Source organism: Onychostoma macrolepis, chromosome 18 (assembly GCF_012432095.1).
Source record: "Onychostoma macrolepis isolate SWU-2019 chromosome 18, ASM1243209v1, whole genome shotgun sequence".
NCBI lineage: Eukaryota > Metazoa > Chordata > Actinopteri > Cypriniformes > Cyprinidae > Onychostoma > Onychostoma macrolepis.
This window is the reverse complement of record NC_081172.1, coordinates 25,107,200-25,128,334: the sequence shown is the minus strand read 5'-3', so window position 1 is coordinate 25,128,334 and position 21,135 is coordinate 25,107,200. Positions and strand designations below refer to the sequence as shown.

Sequence of the window (21,135 nt, the reverse complement as noted above, 5' to 3'; positions counted from 1 at the left end):
GCCCAGAGGAGGTTGAACTTCCTCAGCTTGCACCACAGGACTGCTGAGAGGATTACTGCTAAACTATATATAAACTTTGGTTATTATTCTTGTTAACCGCAGGTGTCATCAAACTTAAAATACTTTATATTGATATTATAGACACTTGCAGCATAATTACACCAAAATTGATCTGGTGACGATGGGTGGCAATTCGTCTGCGATGGTTGTGACTCCGTGACACTCTCCCTCTCTCATCCATCCAGCTATCCTTATCATCTATTATTTCTCTTTCAGTCCCCTAATCGCTCGTCTAACGATAACCCCACTCTGAGTCTCTGGGCCATCAAATCAACCAAACCTAATGGCATACATTTGTGTTGTGTTTTACTTTCTTTGTTTTATATTCATTTATTCATTAATTTATTCTTCAATAAGAGACACAAGAGTATGTTAATAGAAACTCAAGGTTTATGGGATGTTGTTGTGAAGGAGTTTGGTATAACAGTACTTGTTGAAATTGTGCTGGTCAGACAAAGTCTGAGCATTGAGACATACGTAACTAAAACTATTCAATAAACTCTGCTCATTTTTATCATCACTTCGTCTCCTGCTTATTCTCTTCACTAGCTTCTTCCTCAGTCAACTTCTTGGCTGATAAAAGACTGTTAATAGAATTTTGGGTACCAGACAAGACTTCCTGTTAACAAGTTTTGGGTATTAGATTACTTTGCTGACGAGTTGTTCTGTTACCAGACAAAACAGATATTTTCTGATGGGATCTGGCGTCCGGGGCTGGATCTTAATTGTCTGGCATGGAGGCATGATCTAATATTAATATGTTAAAATCAGACAACAAATCTCATTGCGCAATCTCTTTCCCTCAATCTGGGTTTCATCATCAGTGGTAAGGAGTTTAGGGAACTAAAGAAAAATGTCAAAATGTTTGTCACTGTTACACACAAAACATACACACATACACACACACACACACACACACACTAAAACACTGTATATTTGCCATTTGGTTTATGAGGACAGAGGAAGTGTATACTTAAAGTTAATTTTATGAAGTTAACTTCACGTAACTTCAATAATATTTTTCAAATATACTTTATAAAATAAGCATACTAATATCAATGCAGGGCTGTCAACTTTCATGGATTCAGTGAGACTCACGCAACTGACAATTCTCACGCTTTTGCAACACATATTCTCATGCACGTCCGTATTCTCATGCAGTGTCACATCTGTCTGTATGAGTTCTTGTTTTATATATATATATATATATATATATTTGGATCACACCTAATGGCAGTTTCAGTTTCTTATCCAAAAAAAACAAAAAACATTTTACATACGAGTTTTTCTTTAGTTTTGCAGCTATACTACAACTTAACCAAGGTATTCTGTTAGATTTAAAAAAACGCAGTGTCAATTTAACACTTAAAGTGTCAATTTTAACATTACTAAAGATCATATATGGTCCCAATCTATCTAGTGTTAAAAGTACACCATTCATAGTGTTGAATTTTTAGTGTTGAATTTTTAGTGTTATTAATAAAGTATTCTTTTCCGTGCAAAAATAAAAATGCTATTGTATGGTGTTAATGTACAAGATTAGACATAAAATCAAGAGTCTTCAGACAGATGTACAAATTCCAACGTTTATTTAACAAATGGTCAAAGTGGCAACTTTAAAGCATATACCAGATGTGTAGAGGTTAATTAGTCAGTCACATTCATTAAGTGTTGCACAGAAACATAAAATAGTTAATAAAACACATAAAATCATCAAATTTACCTAGACATTAACAAATATGACAGGTAGACTTGAACAAGATTGCAGCAAGATACTTGTCAACAGTTGCGTATGTGACAGGATGAGTTTTATTATGGTTTGTGGATTCATTAGAATCCGTTTCCATTTTAATCTTTGCGTATTTCAGCTGGGAAGACATGCCCACTGGCGTTGAGTGGCATTTTTGTCATTGATTACACCTGGCGGCTCAATCATTGAGGTGCGTTTTAGTGGAGGCCCAGAGGCTTCATAAGAAGCAAGTTGAAGTGTGGCATGGTCATTCCGCTATGGGTTCCAGTCTTGTGGGCCGTAAAGGTCCAGGTGTTTATATGTCCTGTCGCGTTCCCCTGGTAAGTTGCCTGATTTGCTGTTCCTTGCAGTTTTATATTCTAAATGTTTGTTATTAGGGATGTGTGTGTGTACGAAGTGATGAGCGCAGGTAGCATAAAGCTTACTGTTGTCTACGAATGAGGTAAGAAACTTTTTACTGTGGGTTTCCTTTCTTGTGAAGGGGGGGGAGGGTTGTTTAAAGTAGATGTCTATTTATGTTTTTATATTTGTATTTTAGGTGTGGCCTGAGAGCGCTAGCTGTTGTTTCATAACCCTGTATCTACGGTTGTTTCCTACACCGGCTTCATCTACTGCTGTTCATATGGTTGCTTTCATATACTGTCTGATCTTACAGTTTCATTGTACTGTGCATGCAACTGACTGTGTGGCCATCATGGTGTTGGACCGTGGCCCCTCTGAGTGTTTGTAAGACTATTGTTCAATCGATCTGTATGACTGTGCATTTATATCCACCGGTGAATGTTTAAAGAGCTGTGATACTGAATCTTGACAGAAGGGGACAGTGTATTTTGGTTCTTTTGTTGTAGTTTCTTTTCTTTTTGGTTTGTCACTTGCTTTATGAATTTGAATGCACTGATTTGCTGTGGGGCTTGTCCCTTCTGTCCAAGTAAGGTTTGTTATGGTCTCTTTGTAACCTGTGGGTATTTAATTGGTAAACTGTTGATGAGACCATTCTCCAGCATGTTTGAGGATTAATGATTTCTGTCAAAGGTTTTATTTTTGTAAGTCAAGTCTCTTGCTCCTGCAGTAGAATCAGACCTGTTTCCTTGAGTAGCACCTGTAGGTGCGTAGTATTTCCCTGGGTGCAAGTCTTAGGGTGGCGTCATCTCTCCATTGTTTCTGTTGCACGACGTCACTTCGCCACACGTAGCATCCATGAATGCTGTTCCTCGTTGTCTTGTCAGCGAGCAGGTATGGCTGTGTGGTCTCTACAAGGTATTCTTCTTAGTGCCTGCAGATCAAAGACAAAAATAACAATTAAGGTCAGCTCTCCAACTGATTTCACTTTTATTAGTCTTTCATATACAACACATCTGGCAATATTTTGAGGCAGACAATAGGTAGTGACACAAATGTACCTTTTTGAAGATGTTTTTCAGCTTGATAGGAGGACATTTTTCCCGGTCCCTTGTGGTGATGGTGGATCTAAATGAAGTAGGAGACAAACTTATGCAATATCGCTGTCCCATTCTAAATAACATATGACAACTTCAGCAAAAAAATGCATGAACATAGAATAAAGATATGAATGAATATAATTAATCTTATTCTGAAATATAGTCTAACCTTAAACATCGGTTTCATCCTCCTTTACAGCTGATTCCGAGGTCAATCGTCTGCTTGAAAGTCTTGGGAAAAGCCAGGAACTTGGCTTCTTAGAAAAAATAATAACAATCTCTCTCAGGAACCATTCTGCTAAGTTGATTGTGTAGTCACACAGCGGCTCTATTCACACCTGGCATTAGCATGCATCTTGAGTGATGCACAAGTGAACAAACACAAGACGCATATGGCCACATTCTTTTATTACAGGATTAGTTCAAAAATGAAAATTCCATCGTTTACTCAACCAAAACTTTCGTTATCTTTGAAACGCAACTGAAGATATTTTAATAGAATATAAGATTTCTGTCCCTTGATTGACGATCCACGCAACTACCACTTTGATACTTAATAAACTTCATAAAGCGATCTAATCCATAAAGAGAACTAATCCATATGTGTCATGTGGTTTAGTCCAAATTTTCTGTTTATGATCCCCGATCAATGTTTAAATGTGAAAACAAAAATTTAAAAAAAAATAATTCGAACTGTTAATTGTATAAAGCAATCTCTTCAGAAAACTTGTACTAAACCGCTCGATTAAAAATTAGTCCGACACACTTTGCAAAAGGCGTGGGCGTTGTTTACATGACTTCGAGACAAGAAATAAAATTCTTCAGTCCAGCTGTAGTTAAATTTACACAAATATTTTTTTCTTCGCTGGAGCGTCACCTGACTCTTCTCCTTTCATTTCTACCACTGATGGTCGATTCAACTTCCCACGTCTACTACTTGTACAGAAATCTACATCGCAACTGAGTTGTTGGTTGCCAGGTTGAGGTCACAAATGGTTTGAAATTTGTGTATTGTGTCGATTGTGAGGTGATGCGTTTCATACAAGATCTGGCAATTGTACAACCTTGGAATAAAATACTGATGTGATTATTCTAGGGCTGGGTGATATATCGAACGCGATTGTCATGCGCATCTCGTCAGTAAAGCCGGTTACGTGATTAGCGGTAAATCTCCATCGCCTGCTTTCAAAAGGAGCGGCATTTAATACACAGAGCCGTAGATCACTGTCAAGCTACGCAATATCAAGTTCATTATCGAAGGCGATTCATCTGCGATAATGAACTCTATTGCGTAACTTGTCAGTTCTTGACGCAGATATGACGACATAACAGACATGATATTCAGCGCCGAGAACAAGCGTCGTACAGATTATGCAATTCACACTTAAGCCTAGGGCGAACAAAGTTTTTAAATGCACTCTAATTTCACAGTTTTGCATTAGATAACGCCAATTAAATGACTGGTAAATGTTCTGCGTTATACCAGCTCCGTCTGCAGAAAGACTTGACACGACACTTCAACACAGTGTTATGTGTCACAAAAACGAAATTTCTAGCGCGTAAATGCTCAATGCTTTCAAAAACAAATATAAATTTAACATTTGATGAATTCTCTCCTCTGAGTAGAAAACCGCCCAAATGTGGCTGCTTGGACCTCATCTTCAGTGCCAGAATGAAGGCGAGAGGATCTGTCAACAAGCCAAAATGAAAGCAGCTAAAAGCATATATATAACATTAATTGTAAACGCATTCCAAAAATTATTTTACATGTAAAATCACCTTATTTCAGGAAATCGAACCCGCATTAGAAACTTTCACACAGGCTAACGTTGCATCTCTACACCTCACGAACTTAACACTGTAAACCTGACAAAAGCACTCGCAGTTAGTAATTTCTAAATGTGTTCACCACCAATCATATTTAAAATGATCAACAAAGTATTTCTCTCGTGTAATTTTATAAAGAGAAAAGCAATCCAACTTACCGTCTCGGTCGCATGAAGATAAAATGGTGTTGTCGCTTTGCGAGTCCTTGAAGGGCGGAGTCAGATAAATTTGGCTTTTTTTTTTTTTTTTTTTAACACTTTCAGTGTAAAAGTGAAATTACATAAATATTACACCATGTAACAACACTGAACATGAGTACTGTTTAACACTGTAGATTAAGTCAACTCTTTAGGAATTAATAACTTTTAACACTGCACACTGCTGATTTTACTGTGAAGGTGCAAACCACTGGTAACATTTAAGTTTAGACTTTGCCAGAAAACATCTAAAAAAGCCTCCCATGTTCTGGAATAAGATTATTTGGACTGATGAAACCAAGATTAACTTGTACCAAACTGATGGGAAGAGAAAAGTATGGTGAAAGAAAGGAACAGCTCAAGATCCAAAGCACACCACATCAAGTGTGAAACATGGTGACGGCAGTGTTATGGCACGGGCATGTATGGCTGCCAATGGAACGGTGGGGTCTGAGGTCTTTAAGGCTATACTCTCTGCTCACATTCAGCCAAATGCTACAAAACTAATAGGACGCAGCTTCACAGTGCAGATGGATAATGACCCTAATCATACTGAGAATGCAACTCAAGATTTTTTGAAGGCAAAGAAATGGAATATTCTTCAATGGCCAAGTCAGTCACCTGATCTCAATCCAATAGACTAGAGCATGCTTTTCAGTTACGGAAGACAAGACTGAAGGCAGAAAGACCCACAAACAAGCAGCAATTCAAGGTGGCTGCAGTGAAGAAGCATCTCCAGGGAGGAAACTCAGAATTTGGTGATGTCCATGGGTTCCAGACTATAGGCAGTCATTGACTGCAAATAATTTTCATCCAAGTATTAAAATTGTACATATCTTCAATTATGTCACTTTGTCCAAATACTATTCAGCCCCTGAAAATGGAGGTATTTTGCTTAAAATGGCTGTAACTCCTAAATGGTAAATGTCATATTTTTGTGGAACCTCTTAAAATAAAGCTCAAAGTCTGCACTTCAATCACATCTTGGTTGTTTTATTTCAAATCCATTAAAGTGGTGTTTAAAGGCAAAAGCACAAAAACTCAGTCAGTGTCAGAATACTTCTGGACCTGACTGTATACTCTCAGTCAGTGCTTAATTTGTAAATTTCGAGGTCCCGGAACAAAGCGGGGTAACGGATCTGGCATGTGATTAGAGGAGGGAGATGTAACGTAGGATTCAGCCGATCACATTGGTGGGTCAGCTTAAGTGATTAACAGCGTGCATCAGTTGCTTTTATTAGGGTTCGTACATAAAAAAAAAAAAATCCCTGAAAAAGCTATGAAATTTTGAAACGGCAATTTCCAGGCCTGGGGGGGAAAAATTATGGAATTTTATTTCACAAATCTCTGTAGTAGTTATAATTAATTTCATCAATGCATTGGCAGAGGGAGTCAATGGGGCTGTAGTCATTTGGCGATAAGGCTAGTTCAACCTGGGTATCATCTGCATAGCTGTGATAGGCAATTTGGTTCTGGAATGAGTTTCCTCAAATCAGACTTAACTTAGAGTTTACAGTGTGGGTTTGTGGCTGTCGTTTTATCATTGGTGGTGTGGAGTTTAGAGAAGTGAAGAAACAGAAGTAGAAATATTGGTCCCCGTTTAGAAGCATGCCTATACAAACATTCATGCAAAACCTTATCAAAAAGAAGTAAAGGTGTTCATTTATTAAGTAAACCTAATTAAAGTTCAGGTTTTTAGGCAGTAAAAAATATTCTAATATGAATGTACAAATAGTATACCTGGGGTTAAAAATAAATTTATTATGTAAAACTGCATTATCCATTTGACTGCACTGACATTACTGGATGAGAACAAAACTGGAACTTAATTTACCTGGATGACACTATTGTCTTGTAGAGAGCTTTATGCTTAATCATATTTATTTCACATTTGAAGAATTTTGCAACATTGCCACTGTTATTGAACAGAACTGAATCAACACTGAACTGACTTGAAATGAATAATGACAATATAAAATCTTCTAAAATCTATAAAGATATCTTCAATGTATATAATTACTAGTCAAAATTATAATGTAGATATCCTAATTATGAGTCAAAATTGCAGAATAAATATCTGGAATTTATATTTTCACTCTTCAAAACTGAATTATGACTAGTAGACCCAGGTGTATTAAATGCTAGAATCGCTTGCCATACCCCTCTGGGCTTCAAATAGGCTAATAAATGGAGGGCTACTGTACATATTGTAACTCCAATTTCACTTTATTTTGATGATCCCTTTAACGCAGTCTGTTGACTATACAAAGATAACGTTGCACCTACATACAGGTATCTACAAACTCTCAGGTTAGGGTTAGAATAAGTTGAAAAGTTACTTATAGTGAGTAGAATGTCTGTTGGGACACCATCACAGAGAGTCAGAGTCAGAGAGTCTACTCTAATGAGAGTTAGTTGACATGTAAGTGCAAAGTTACTTATTGTCAACAGAATGATCAAAAGGGACCATCAAAATAAAATGTTACCGTAACTCCTTTCTGAAATATTACTTTTATGGTATTACTTACCTAGTGAGTTTATTATTCAAATGAACATTAAATGTGATAAATATAAACTGGTTAAATGAGAGGCAAACCCCTCAATATTTCTGGATTATATGTTTCCCAGTTAAAACAATATATTTTGTGTATTTTATATTTTAAGTATTGTAATAGGCACAGAGGTGTAATGTATTTATGGACGAATCATACCAGTGACAGGAAAACTGCAGCAGGTCTTCTTGGACCAGAGTGGCTTTAGCAGGAACCGGTAACACTTTACAATAAGGTTCATTAGTTCACATTAGTTAACTACATTAGCTAACATGAACTAAGAATGAACAATACTTCTACAGCATTTACTAATCTTAGTTGACGTTAATTTCAGCATTTACTAATGCATTATTAAAATCACGAGTTGTGCTTGTTAACATTAGTTAATGCACTGTGAAGTAATATGAACAAATAATGAACAACTCTATTTTTATTAACAAAGATGAATAAATAGTGTGATAAATGTATTGTTCATTGTTTGTTCATATTAGTTAATACATTAACTAATGTTAACAAATGACACCTTATTGTAAAGTGTTACCCAGGAACCTCTGGGACCAAGGAGGCTGAGAAAGGAGCTCTGGGACTGTAGAAGCTTGGACAGCAGCTCTGGCTGAGGCTACTACAAGAAACACTGAGTTTTGAGATTGCAGCGACAGGAACCTTCAAGCCAGCACAAGAAACTCTGGGACCAGGATGGTTTGGAACAGGTACCCTGTCAAGTAAACTCTTACCTCTGATATCAGCAGGTTCTGGAGCAGCAGTGTTAGGAATCTTTAGGACGCCATTCACTCGAGTGGCCCTGACGGGATCTTTGGTTGCCTGTGACCAGTGTTGGGGGTAACACATTACAAGTAACGCGAGTTACGTAATCAGATTACTTTTTTCAAGTAACTAAAGTAACTCATTACTTTTTAATTTACAAGAAAATATCTCAGTTATTTTTTCAAAAAAGTAATGCCAGTTACTTTGTTTTCCCATTTATTAACCCAAGATGGCGGCGCGAGTACATCGCGAGGCTCTGGGTCTCTCCAGATTTTGCAATTTTGCGGTATTTTTCTTACTCATCTCGGGCCTGTTCGTGCAGAACAGTTGTGCCTTTACATCGTACACCCGTTGTGAGCTTTTGGATATCGGTTTGCGAATTTCCGACATTTTTATGGACAATCTTCGACTCCTTCCTGAGATCGCTAGGACACCCGAGGCTATGCACCCTACCCGGCCGCGCGGAAGTGCTCGCAGGCGGCGTCGAGATCGTAAACAAAGGCGGGGGAAGTGCGGAGGACTAAGAGCTAAGCTAAGGCTAACACCACACCAGCTCTCTTTACCCAGCATTTTCCTTGCCAATGTATGGTCACTAGTGAACAAAATGGAGGAGATTCGACTCAGCAACACACACAGCAAGAAACTTTTGAACTGTAACGTCCTAATCTTCACGGAAACCTGGTTAAACAGCGGAATACCGGACACCGCTATTGAGCTAGTGGGACGCCACACACTCCGGGCGGATAGAACATTAGATGGCTCCGGTAAGACCAGAGGTGGTGGATTGTGCATTTACATTAACAAAGCTTGGTGCACAAACTCTGCTATTGTTGGGAGTCATTGTTCAGCTAACCTTGAGTTTCTCATGGTTAAATGTAGACCGTTTTATCTACCGCGGGAGTTCACTTCCACCATTATAACTGCAGCCTATATTCCCCCAGATGCTGATGCCAAGCTTGCTATGAAAGAACTTCACGCAGCCATCAGTAAACAACAGACTGATCACCCGGAAGCGGCTTTTATTGTTGCAGGTGACTTTAATCACTCAAACTTAAAGTCAGTGCTACCCAAGTTTCACCAGCATGTTTCCTGTCACACCAGAGGAAACAAAACCTTAGACCATGTTTACACAAAATGGCTGGAGCTTACGTTGCGACACCCCTCCCCACCTGGGACAGTCAGATCACCTTTCTTTGTTCCTCACCCCAAATATGCACCCCTCATCAACCGTGTGAAGCCATCAGTGAAGACCATCAAGGTGTGGCCTGCGGGGCAGATTCCACACTCCAGGAAAGGTTTCTACACACAGACTGGAGTATGTTTGCTTCTCAAGCCACCAGTGGTGCTCACACAGACATTGACTCTTACACCTCCTCTGTATTGGATCATATCAATATCACCATTGACAGTGTTACAACCCAGAAACAGATCACCACATATCCAAATCAGAAGCCTTGGATGAACAAGGAAGTGCGACTCCTGTTGAAGTCACGCAACACTGCCTTCAGATCAGGAGATGCACAAGCCTACAGCACATCCAGAGCAAACCTGAAGAGGGGCATCAAAAAGGCCAAGCACTGCTACAAGCTAAAGATAGAGGGACACTTTTCCAACTCTGACCCTCGACGCATGTGGCAGGGCATTCAGGCCATCAGTGACTACAAACCCACCCACTCCACCCCCGCAGCCACTGATGTCAACTTCCTGAACGAGCTAAATTACTTTTATGCTCGCTTTGAAAGAGACAACAGAGAAACTGCCACCAAGCTCAATCCCTCAGCTGACCACCCACCAATCATACTCTCCTCCACAGATGTCTGCAAGGCACTGAGCCGGATCAGCGCGCACAAGGCTGCTGGACCAGACAACATCCCTGGTCGTGTTCTCAGGGCATGTGCGGAGCAGCTCGCTGGGGTTTTACAGACATTTTCAATCTGTCTCTTGCCCAAGCAGCCGTACCAACATGCTTTAAATGCACTTCCATTGTGCCAGTGCCAAAACACTCTAGTCCGAGGTGCCCTAATGACTACCGCCCTGTAGCACTCACACCCATCGTCATGAAGTGCTTTGAGTGGCTGGTCCTGGAACACCTAAAAGACTCTCTACCATCCACATTGGACTCACACCAGTTTGCCTACCGTAGCAATAGGAGCACAGAGGACGCAGTTTCCATGGCACTGCACTCTGTGCTCACTCACCTGGACAATAAGAACACTTATGCACGTATGCTGTTTGTTGACTTCAGCTCAGCATTCAACACTGTCATCCCAACCAAGTTAATAGCCAAACTTGGAGACCTGGGCATCAATACCTCAATGTGTAACTTTGGACTTCCTGACCAACAGACCCCAGAATGTTCGATCAGGATTCACCTGCTCCACATCCATCACACTTAACACTGGTGTACCACAGGGCTGTGTGCTAAGCCCGTTTCTCTACTCCCTCTTCACCTCCGACTGCAAGCCTGTGTATGGATCTAATTCCATCATCAAGTTTGCAGACGACACCACGGTGATTGGCCTCATCAGTAACAACGATGAGACTGCCTATAGGGAGGAGATCCAGCATCTGGCCACATGGTGCACTGAAAATAACCTGCTCCTCAACACCACCAAAACGAAGGAGCTCATCGTGGACTTCAGGAATGAGTCAAGAGGCACACACGACACCATCCACATCAATGGAATGGCTGTTGAGCGTGTCTCCAGTTTCAAGTTCCTGGGGATCCACATCTCGGCGGACATGTTGTGGAAAACCAACACCTCCAGCCTGGTCAAGAAGGCTCACCAGCGCCTCTTCTTTCTGAGGACACTGAGGAAGAATCAGCTCTCCTCTGCTATCCTGGTGAACTTCTATCGCTGCGCAATAGAAAGCATCCTGACCAACTGTGTCGCAGTATGGTATGGGAGCTGCTCTATTGCGGAGCGCAAGGCACTGCAGCGGGTGGTGAAAACTGCCCAGCGCATCACAGGGACTCCACTACCTGCCATCGAACACATCCAGAGGAAACGCTGTCTGCATCGAGCTCGCAGCATCCTTAAGGACTCCTCTCACCCAGCCCACAGACTGTTTTCTCTCCTGCCCTCCGGCAGGCGTTTCAGGTGCCTCCGGACCAGGACCAGCAGATTAAAGAACAGTTTCTTCCCCAGAGCTGTCTCTTTACTGAACTCTAACCCCCGTTGATCCACTTCCTCATATATTGTTAACTCTTCTCTCCTACCTCACATCGGCCTTATTTGCACTACTGAATGTAAATTTTATTACAGTAACAACTGTTTACTTTTGTATCTTGCACTACCATACCTAAATTGGACTATGCTCATTTGCACTGCCGACTGTTGTTTACATTATCAATGTTTACATTAACATTTTGCACCGTATGTCTAATTGTAATATGCAATCACTTCCACTGCACTTTTACACCTTGTTTATAGTAATAGCCATCTGTATATATATTATATTGATAGTACATATCACCTGTAAATTCTGTTTATAGTAATAGCCATCTGTATATTTATTCACTATACATATTCACCTGTAAATTCTGTTTATATTAATAACCATCTTTCTATTATATATTTATACATATATTCAGTACATATCCTTGTCCTGCACTTATTCAACCATTGTATATCCTGCACTTGCTGCTATTGCACTTCTGGTTAGACCTAAACTGCATTTCGTTGCCCTGTACCTGTACTTGTGTAATGACAATAAAGTTGAATCTAATCTAATCTAATCTAATCTTATTGACTGACAAGTCTCCTGTCCCCATATTGGGAGAGATCGGAAGTACAGAGGCGTTGTGTGCGCGGTGTGAACATGATGTTACTGTAGTTCTAGACTAAATGTGAATGTGCATTAATTCATCCCACTCGCAAAAAAAACTAATTTAGTATTCATCAAAATGAATTAAAACAGTGAAATGTAAACTCAGAATATTACACAAACCTGCAATAATTAAATGTTAAATAACACAAATGTATCTAATGCCATTTTATTAACCAATATATTTTCTGATGACCTTTGATCCAGTTCAACCATAATAAGCAAAAATGACTTTAGATAAACTAACAATTGTGCTTCATTGTTTTTTTTATTGCTGAAGAGTGTTGAACCTTCTTCTCCTGCATTCTACTGTACAGACGTGAATTTACTTTTCCTTCAGCCTGAGGTTTATTCATTACACTTTTTGGTGTGAAATGGCTTATACATTTGCTATAAATATAACTTCTTATATTAAAAACAATCAAGCCCTGCTCATATTTAAAATGTAACGCAAAAGTAACGTAACATTACTTTCCATAAAAAGTAACTAAGTAACGTAATTAGTTACTTTTTTAGGGAGTAACACAATATTGTAATGCATTACTTTTAAAAGTAACTTTCCCCAGTACTGCCTGTGACAGGATCCTTTGAAGCGGCAGTTTGAAGGACATCTGGGAGCAGCGAAACGGCCATCCTTAGACTTTCAAGTCCAGGAACCTTTCTGGGGCATCAGAGGTTTTGGAGCATTAGTGGCAGACTGGCAGGAAACATTGTGGCAGCTGGTATTTTTTGAGCAGCCCTGACAGCATATCTGGACCCAAGACAGTGGAGAAAGGAGCTCTGTGGCCATGACTGAAGCCTCTGATGCAGCTGTGGCATTGATCTTTGGGACCTTGATGCCAGTGGCAGGGACCTCTTGGACGGCACTGAGAGAAACTTCTAGGGGTGAAAATGATTGGACAATTGAATTTACAATAGCCTACAGTTGTGTGCAAAAGTTTGCATCCCTTTACTTTAAAATGACAAAAAGAGTAAAACAAAGAAATGTACTGTCATCAACAAAATATTTAATGTAATATTTGTATGTTCTCCCTTTGCCTTTATAACCTCCTCCAACCTCTTTTCTATTATATTCAAGTCTGGAGACTGGGAAAGCCATGGCAAAACTTTCACGGAGTTGACTTTGCTTTGTGTTTTGGATCATTGTCTTGTTGAAGGATCCACTGCCTCTTCATTTTTAGCTTTTTGACTGATGGTAGGAGGCTTTGCTTTAAAATCTGTTGATATTGGCCTGCATTCATTTTCCCTTCCACGTAATGCAGAGCTCCAGCGCCTGATGCAGACAAACACCCCCAAAACATCAGTGAGCCTCCGTGTTTGACTGTGGGAATGATATTCTTCTCCTCATAGGCAGGGTTTTTTTCTTGTCACACGTACCCGTGCAAATTATGACCAAATAATTCAACTTTGTTTTCATCAGACCACATGTTATTCCAAAACTCATTTGGTTTATTCACATGATCTTTTAGCATACTCCAAGTGTGCTGCCTTGTGTAAGTAATGGCTTCCTGCGTACACTGCAAAAAGAGATGTGTTAAAAAATGACACATTGTGCAGAATTTTAACACGTGGTGAGTGTGCTCAGGGACAACGTGGTGTCAGATTTAACACAATTTGTGTGTTAAGATGGATCACACATCTACTGTGTAATGTAATTGAACACACGTGTCATTTAAACATTGTGTAACTGAAAATGATCAGAAACTGCTAATTAATGTGTTATGACAAAAATAAGCATTACCATCAATTTGTAATTCTACAAAATTGAAATAAAACACAGATGTAAAAAATGTTAGCAATTTAATTTGTCAAATATTGTCAGGGTAGACAACAAGGCATGCACAGAGGCACAACAAAATGTTCTAAATCTAAATTTCATAAACTTAGTTTATATGATTAGATGACACAAATGCCTTGTAATGCACTACAACTATTAGCTACAATACAGTATACATTAAAAAGTGTTACCAACATCAACTACACCTTGGATGATTGAAAATCATACACAGTCAAGACTATCAGATAACATTTCTCATAACATAAGATCAACTTATAACATAAAATGTCAGATACAAGATAAAACTTTCCAAATCAGACAAATAAACATTTTAAATTGGTCAATGACTGTTAATTTAAAAAATCTATAGTATGTTTGTAATTTTTCTTCATAATACAAAAGCATTTGTAATGCACTAGCTATTAACCACAGTATTCATTAAAAAGTGTTGCCAACATCAATTACACTTAACGGTTAACAGAAACAAGACCAGAGGATAACATTTCTCATAAAATAAGATCAATTTAATCTCATAAACAAATACACTTCAGGAGTTTAGAAAGCATCAAGACATCATTAAAAGAATAATTAAAAGAATAATAAAGGAAATCAATTTCCCATTTAACACTGCAGCGACTTCCAGGCAACGGTGGCAGAAGATATGCCAGAACAACCAGCATTGGGTAGCACTTTTCATCTGAAAATTAATGAAAACAGATTCATTATAAATGTTTAAGTGCAGGATTAAGAGCAGCCCAAGTAGGGTTGTTGTGATAAACACAATATTGCAATACCACAATACTGACAAGCCAGCTGCACAGGATGGCAAATAAGGCTAAGCCCTTCTCATTTTACACTAAATGCATGCGTTTTTAAATGTTAAATAAGTTAATAAGAGTGAAGAGAGTGTTTTTTTTCTTTAAGACTTTGTGTACCATTGTGATTATTTACAGCGGCTCCACAGAGCTGCACTAAAGAAACCTAAACCGTCAGAGATCAACATGAGCAATTACCTGCGTCTCTCCTTCTTCAGGTCAAGTCATATATTAATGAATATTTGTTATAATAAATTATACATATGAGATGTATGTAAGTAAAGAGTTCACACATACATACCATCTGCTTGGTCTTCCATCCCCTCTATAAGTGTGGTTGTAGATAAAAGGGCTCGACGAAGGCGTCGTGAAACAGAAATCTTTTTAATAAGCTTAATAAAAGTTTAATAACACATTTATTCAATTAGTCAACATTAAGCAGAGACAACGACAAAAAGAAAACTGAGGACTTATAAAAGAAAAGGAACAAAGGAGCAAACAAGATAATAAATACAGATCAGGTGGGGATAATAAACGATGATTAACTAATGACAAAGACCAGAACAAAACCAAATAAGGGCAAACAGGAAACTAGAAGGGCAGGCACGTGACACATATTATATATATATATATATATTATTACTAACAATATCAAAACTTTTTCATTGTCTGTTAAAATATCTTAAAGGGATATTTCACCCAAAAATAAAAATGATGTTATTGTTACTGTTGTTACCTCATATTGTTCCAAACATGTATGAGTTTCTTTCTTCTGCTAAGCATAAAATATATTTTTTAAAGAATGCTGGTAATCAGACAGTTGACAGTAGCCTTTGACTTCCATATTTGCAAAGAAAAAAAATAAAATACTAAGTCAGTGGTTACCGTTGTTACGAGTTCTGGGCCTGCTCTTCTGTCTGACTGCCACAAGAGTTCGCCCTGCCATCATATTGACTTTCACACCACACATCACAATGGACTCCAATTCCCATCATCCATTACTGATCACAGCTGTCACCAATCACTCATTGCACTAATCACACGCACACCTGATCCTACGCACACACTGATCACATGCCTTATTTAAACCCTGGACTTTCCTTCCATCAGGGCCAAGTATTGTATGCATTATCGCTGCCCTACAGAGCCCTGTTAGTTTCCCTTGTCTTGCCTGTTTTGGATTGTGTTTTCCCCTGCCTGGACTCTTGCTCACGTTTTGAATTACCTCTCTTGTCTAGCCCCTTTTGATACTGTTCGCTGTTGTTTGACTCATGCCTGTTTTTGATAACTCTGTGCATTGCCTATTATATACTTGTCTGCCATTGATCGACCCTGCCTGTTATTACCACGTCTCTTGTCAATAAAGCTTGCTTATGGATCCGTACGTCTCACTATCTCGTCAGCCCCGTTACAACCGTCAACTGTCTGATTACCAACATTCTTAGGAATATCTTCTTTTGTTTTCAACAGAAGAAAAACTCGTACAGGTTTGAAACAACATGAAGGGGAGTAAATGACAGAATTTCCATTTTTGGTTGAACTATCCCTTTAAGTAATGGAAGAAAATTAAAGACTGAACTGCAATGAGACCTACCACACTTGGCATATTCAAGAAGCATGGATAATCAAAGATTGTGGAAGTCCCTTTCAATATCCACGACCTGCCTGATGTTGATCTCCACTGCTGATTTAATAAAAGATACAAATAATTGAAGAACAAAGTATTGATCTCAACAATATACCTTTTAATTAATTTCTAACATCTATCAAAGAGTCAGATGTAGTAAACTGTAAGTTAGTTTATCATGAGAAATGTAAAGGCCAACTGACAACAGTCAAGGAATGCAACAGCCAAAATGTTCTTTCAGAGTAAAAAAAACAAACACATTTGGATGTTTTTGACATTAATTACATATTACTTACAAATCCATCTCCTTTTCCTTTAAACCTTCTGGCCCTCTTCGTTTAGGAGTCACACTTGCCTCCTTTGCGGTCAAAAGTGACCGAAGCCTTGAAATGTAACTTTTTTCTTTTTTTTTCAGGAAAATCAATTTAATATATTTTATGATTTGCAGGGAATTTTATGATACTATGCAATATTTCTACAATTTGAATGAGCCATTTTCTCCACCAGAATTAATATATACAGTATATATTTATTTATTTATTTATTTACTATTTTTTAATAAATGCAATATTTCACATTAAAATAGAGTGAAGGGAGAATTGGGCCATCTGGAGGCATTAAAAATAAAAACTTGTGTAATGTTGCGTAACCACTTGTATTAGCACCCTATATAGATATATACAGAGGCTTTTGGATTCCTGTTGGTTTTTAGACATAATTTCTTTTTCTTTTTTTTTAGACATTCTAAAAGACTACTTTTTGTCAAGGTTTAGATATTTTTGGTTAGATAAGTATCAGGTTTTACATTATGATTACAGTCAAACATTAAAATCTTGTTAGAAAGGGAATACATAGAAAGCATTTTTTTTACTCAGTATTTGATAATTAACAACAAAATAAGGAACAGATAGTGATAATTCAAAACACTTCATACAAACATTTTGTAATTAATTGATATTTTATTCAATATAATTCAATTAATGTTAACATATTTTCAAAATTTGCTCTGTTGCAGTCTTACCAGTTCATTTCTGTGTATATATGTATATGTGTGTGCGTGTGCATGTGTGCACGTGTGTGGGTGTCTATTGCTGCCTTCACGTGCTATCGGAAATTTCCTATTTCCCACTTATGAAGTCGTGATTACGAGCTTGTTGTATTCAAGTGCTTTAATGTCGGAAAGAATAAAATGTAGTATCCCATTGGTTGACAATCATATAAACATTCACCACGCTATACATGCAGTTCGCTGACAATTCTGGAATTTCGGTCAAATACATGCTTATTTAGGAGAGATTCAACATTTCAGTAAATTCTTTTTTTTAATGAAAGTCATTTAGCAGACATTTCTATCTAAAGCGACTTACAAAAGATGAGGAATAAAGCAATTCGTCAAAGGGCCAAAAATATTTGTAATACTCGATGACAGGTTTATTAGACATCTAGATTAAGAAGCAAGCTAGAGAAGAGAAGAATTGTAAAGGGGAGGGTGTGTGTGTGTGTGTGTGTGTGTGTTAGTGAACTGATTTCAGAATGTGGGGTGTTTAAGTGCTTGTGGAATAGGTGTGTTTTCAACAGTTTCTGAAGATGTGATTGTCTCCCCAGTTCAGGTGGAGATTGGCAGCTCATTTCACCAGAGAGGAACAGAGAGAGTGAAGGTTTTGGAGAGTGACTTTTTGCCTTGTTGTGAAGGAACACAAAGGCGTCATTCATTAACTATAATAAAGATTGTGAATAACTGATATACTGCAGCTTCTAACTCTTTCAGACAACACATCACATTATCAAAAAAAAAAAAACAAGAAGAAAAAAAAACAACAACATGTCTACACACTTCAACAGTGGTTAGGTACCGTGATGATATGTCCTGTTACCTGAGAGGAGCTGACGATTCTTCTCTTGTCCCGGCACCAGTCCATGCACAGCACTTTATTTCCATGTCCTTTTAGGGTTCTCCTGGTCTTCATGACAAATTGACCCAGAGCCTCTATCTTCTCTGCCACTTGATGCACTGGAGTCAGAAAAACAAATCTACATTAACCACATCACCACCTGAAGCAGCACGTTTCCTAAAACTCAGCTTAGGCAAGATGCAATACTTGTATTACTGTAAACAAACAATATCATCCTCTGTTTCAATAGTAAAATTGTACTTGATTGCATCCAGCATGCATTGCAGCATGAATAAATTACACTGTTGTATTGTTTAGTTTTTATTTTTAATCTAAATATAGTATTATCACCATTGTTACATTTTGTATGGTGAGTATTGTTGTCTTGGTGTACAGATGACATTCAAAAAACGTGTTATAATATATTCTCACATCCTTTATAAATACAACCCATATTGTAATTTCTTATTTTAAACAGTTGTGACAGAAACAAAACAAATCAGTCTACAGAAATCTTAGTAAAACAATAACATCATACTGTGATTTTATGAATACAGGCCAATAACCCTTCATTCTTGAAAAATTTCACCTGGACAAAATCATATTGAGTGTTCCTGTAGTTCAACTGGCAGAGCATAATGTCATTGGTTGAGTTTGCAAGAAAAATGCATACTTTGAATTTGCTCATTTGAAATGATCACTATGATTATTCATTTTTTACTTACTTGGGAACTTGCACCTTTATATTGAAAAAAAAAACAAAAAAACATTTTCTACTAATCGGTGCAAGAATATTTCAAGTAAACACATACAGAGATTAAAATATTTCCAGTTTTTCAGTTTTGTTGTATCAAGGGGATTTAAACAGAATGTTTATAGTTTACAACTGAAACATAATCAGGTTTTTAAAAGATTTGCCAGCATCATACTATCTCAAAAGGCTGTTATGAACAGCCATTTAAATAAGCACAGACATAAACATAACATAAAAAACACAGACAGTCAACTCCAAACATGACAATAAAACCACTAGTGAGAAAAAACAAACAAAAAAAAAGCATGTTGGGTGCCAGCATAGTAGGCTACTACAGCAAACTATTACAGTTAATGTGTATAAATACAACAATTTTTTTTTTTAATGCAGACTTTGTGTGGAATCCTATAAGACATGTTTTGTCATGACTTCTGCCACAAACTTCTAAAACACAGGGCAACAGTTCCAAAATGCCATGCCCTTTTTAAAACAATTCTGAATATCTCAAATGTTCAATTTATAGCATACAGGCCTGAATCGCATTTACCAAAATGCAAAGGTTACAGGTGCATCTAAATAAATTAGAATGTCATGGAAAAGTTAATTTATTTCAGTAATTCAACTCAAATTGTGAAACTCATGTATTAAATAAATGCAATGCACACAGACTGAAGTAGTTTAAGTCTTTGGTTCTTTTAATTGTGATGATTTTGGCTCACATTTAACAAAAACAAAATAGAATACTTCATAAAACCAATAAAACATATTTTTTTGTGAATTGTTGGCCTTCTGGAAAGTATGTTCATTTACTGTATATGTACTCAATACTTGGTAGGGGCTCCTTTTGCTTTAATTACTGCCTCAATTCGGCGTGGCATGGAGGTGATCAGTTTGTGGCACTGCTGAGGTGGTATGGAAGCCCAGGTTTCTTTGACAGTGGCCTTCAGCTCATCTGCATTTTTGGTCTCTTGCTTCTCATTTTCCTCTTGACAATACCCCATAGATTCTCTATGAGGTTCAGGTCTGGTGAGTTTGCTGGCCAGTCAAGCACACCAACACCATGGTCATCTAACCAACTTTTGGTGCTTTTGGCAGTGTGGGCAGGTGCCAAATCCTGCTGGAAAATGAAATCAGCATCTTCAAAAAGCTGGTCAGCAGAAGGAAGCATGAAGTGCTCCAAAATTTCTTGGTAAATGGGTGCAGTGACTTTGGTTTTCAAAAACACAATGGACCAACACCAGCAGATGACATTGTACCCCAAATCATCACAGACTGTGGAAACTTAACACTGGACTTCAAGCAACTTGGGCTATGAGTTTCTCTACCCTTCCTCCAGACTCTAGGACCTTGGTTTCCAAATGAAATGCAAAACTTGCTCTCATCTGAAAAGAGGACTCTGGACCACTGGGCAACAGTCCAGTTCTTCTTCTTCTTAGCCCAGTTAAGATTCCTCTGACGTTGTCTGTGGTTCAGGAGTGGCTTAACAAGAGGAATACGACAACTGTAGCCAAATTCCTTGACACGTCTGTGTGTGGTGGCTCTTGATGCCTTGACCCCAGCCTCAGTCCATTCCTTGTGAAGTTCACCCAAATTCTTGAATCGATTTTGCTTGACAATCCTCATAAAGCTGCGATTCTCTCGGTTGGTTGTGCATCTTTTTCTTCAACACTTTTTCCTTCCACTCAACTTTCTGTTAACATGCTTAGATACAGCACTCTGTGAACAGCCAGCTTCTTTGGCAATGAATGTTTGTGGCTTACCCTCCTTGTGAAGGGTGTCAATCACTACGTTTACATGGACATCAATACTCCCATTTTAATACGATTAAGACAATACTCTGATTAAGAGTCTA

General features: G+C 38.1%; 2 long non-coding RNA genes across 2 annotated transcripts; both read right to left on the bottom strand.

The window, feature by feature from the left end:
• Positions 1-1,632: 1,632 nt before the first annotated feature.
• On the bottom strand, positions 1,633-6,471 carry LOC131524896 (uncharacterized). Its single transcript, XR_009267098.1, has 5 exons — positions 5,235-6,471; positions 5,029-5,115; positions 3,419-4,937; positions 3,211-3,277; positions 1,633-3,083 (listed from the first exon to the last, which is right to left on the bottom strand). It is a non-coding gene; the product is annotated as an uncharacterized LOC131524896 (long non-coding RNA).
• Positions 6,472-12,646: 6,175 nt separating this feature from the next.
• LOC131524579 (uncharacterized) lies at positions 12,647-17,063 on the bottom strand. The gene is made up of 4 exons (XR_009267013.1): positions 15,896-17,063; positions 15,747-15,782; positions 15,312-15,335; positions 12,647-14,892 (listed from the first exon to the last, which is right to left on the bottom strand). It is a non-coding gene; the product is annotated as an uncharacterized LOC131524579 (long non-coding RNA).
• Positions 17,064-21,135: the final 4,072 nt, after the last annotated feature.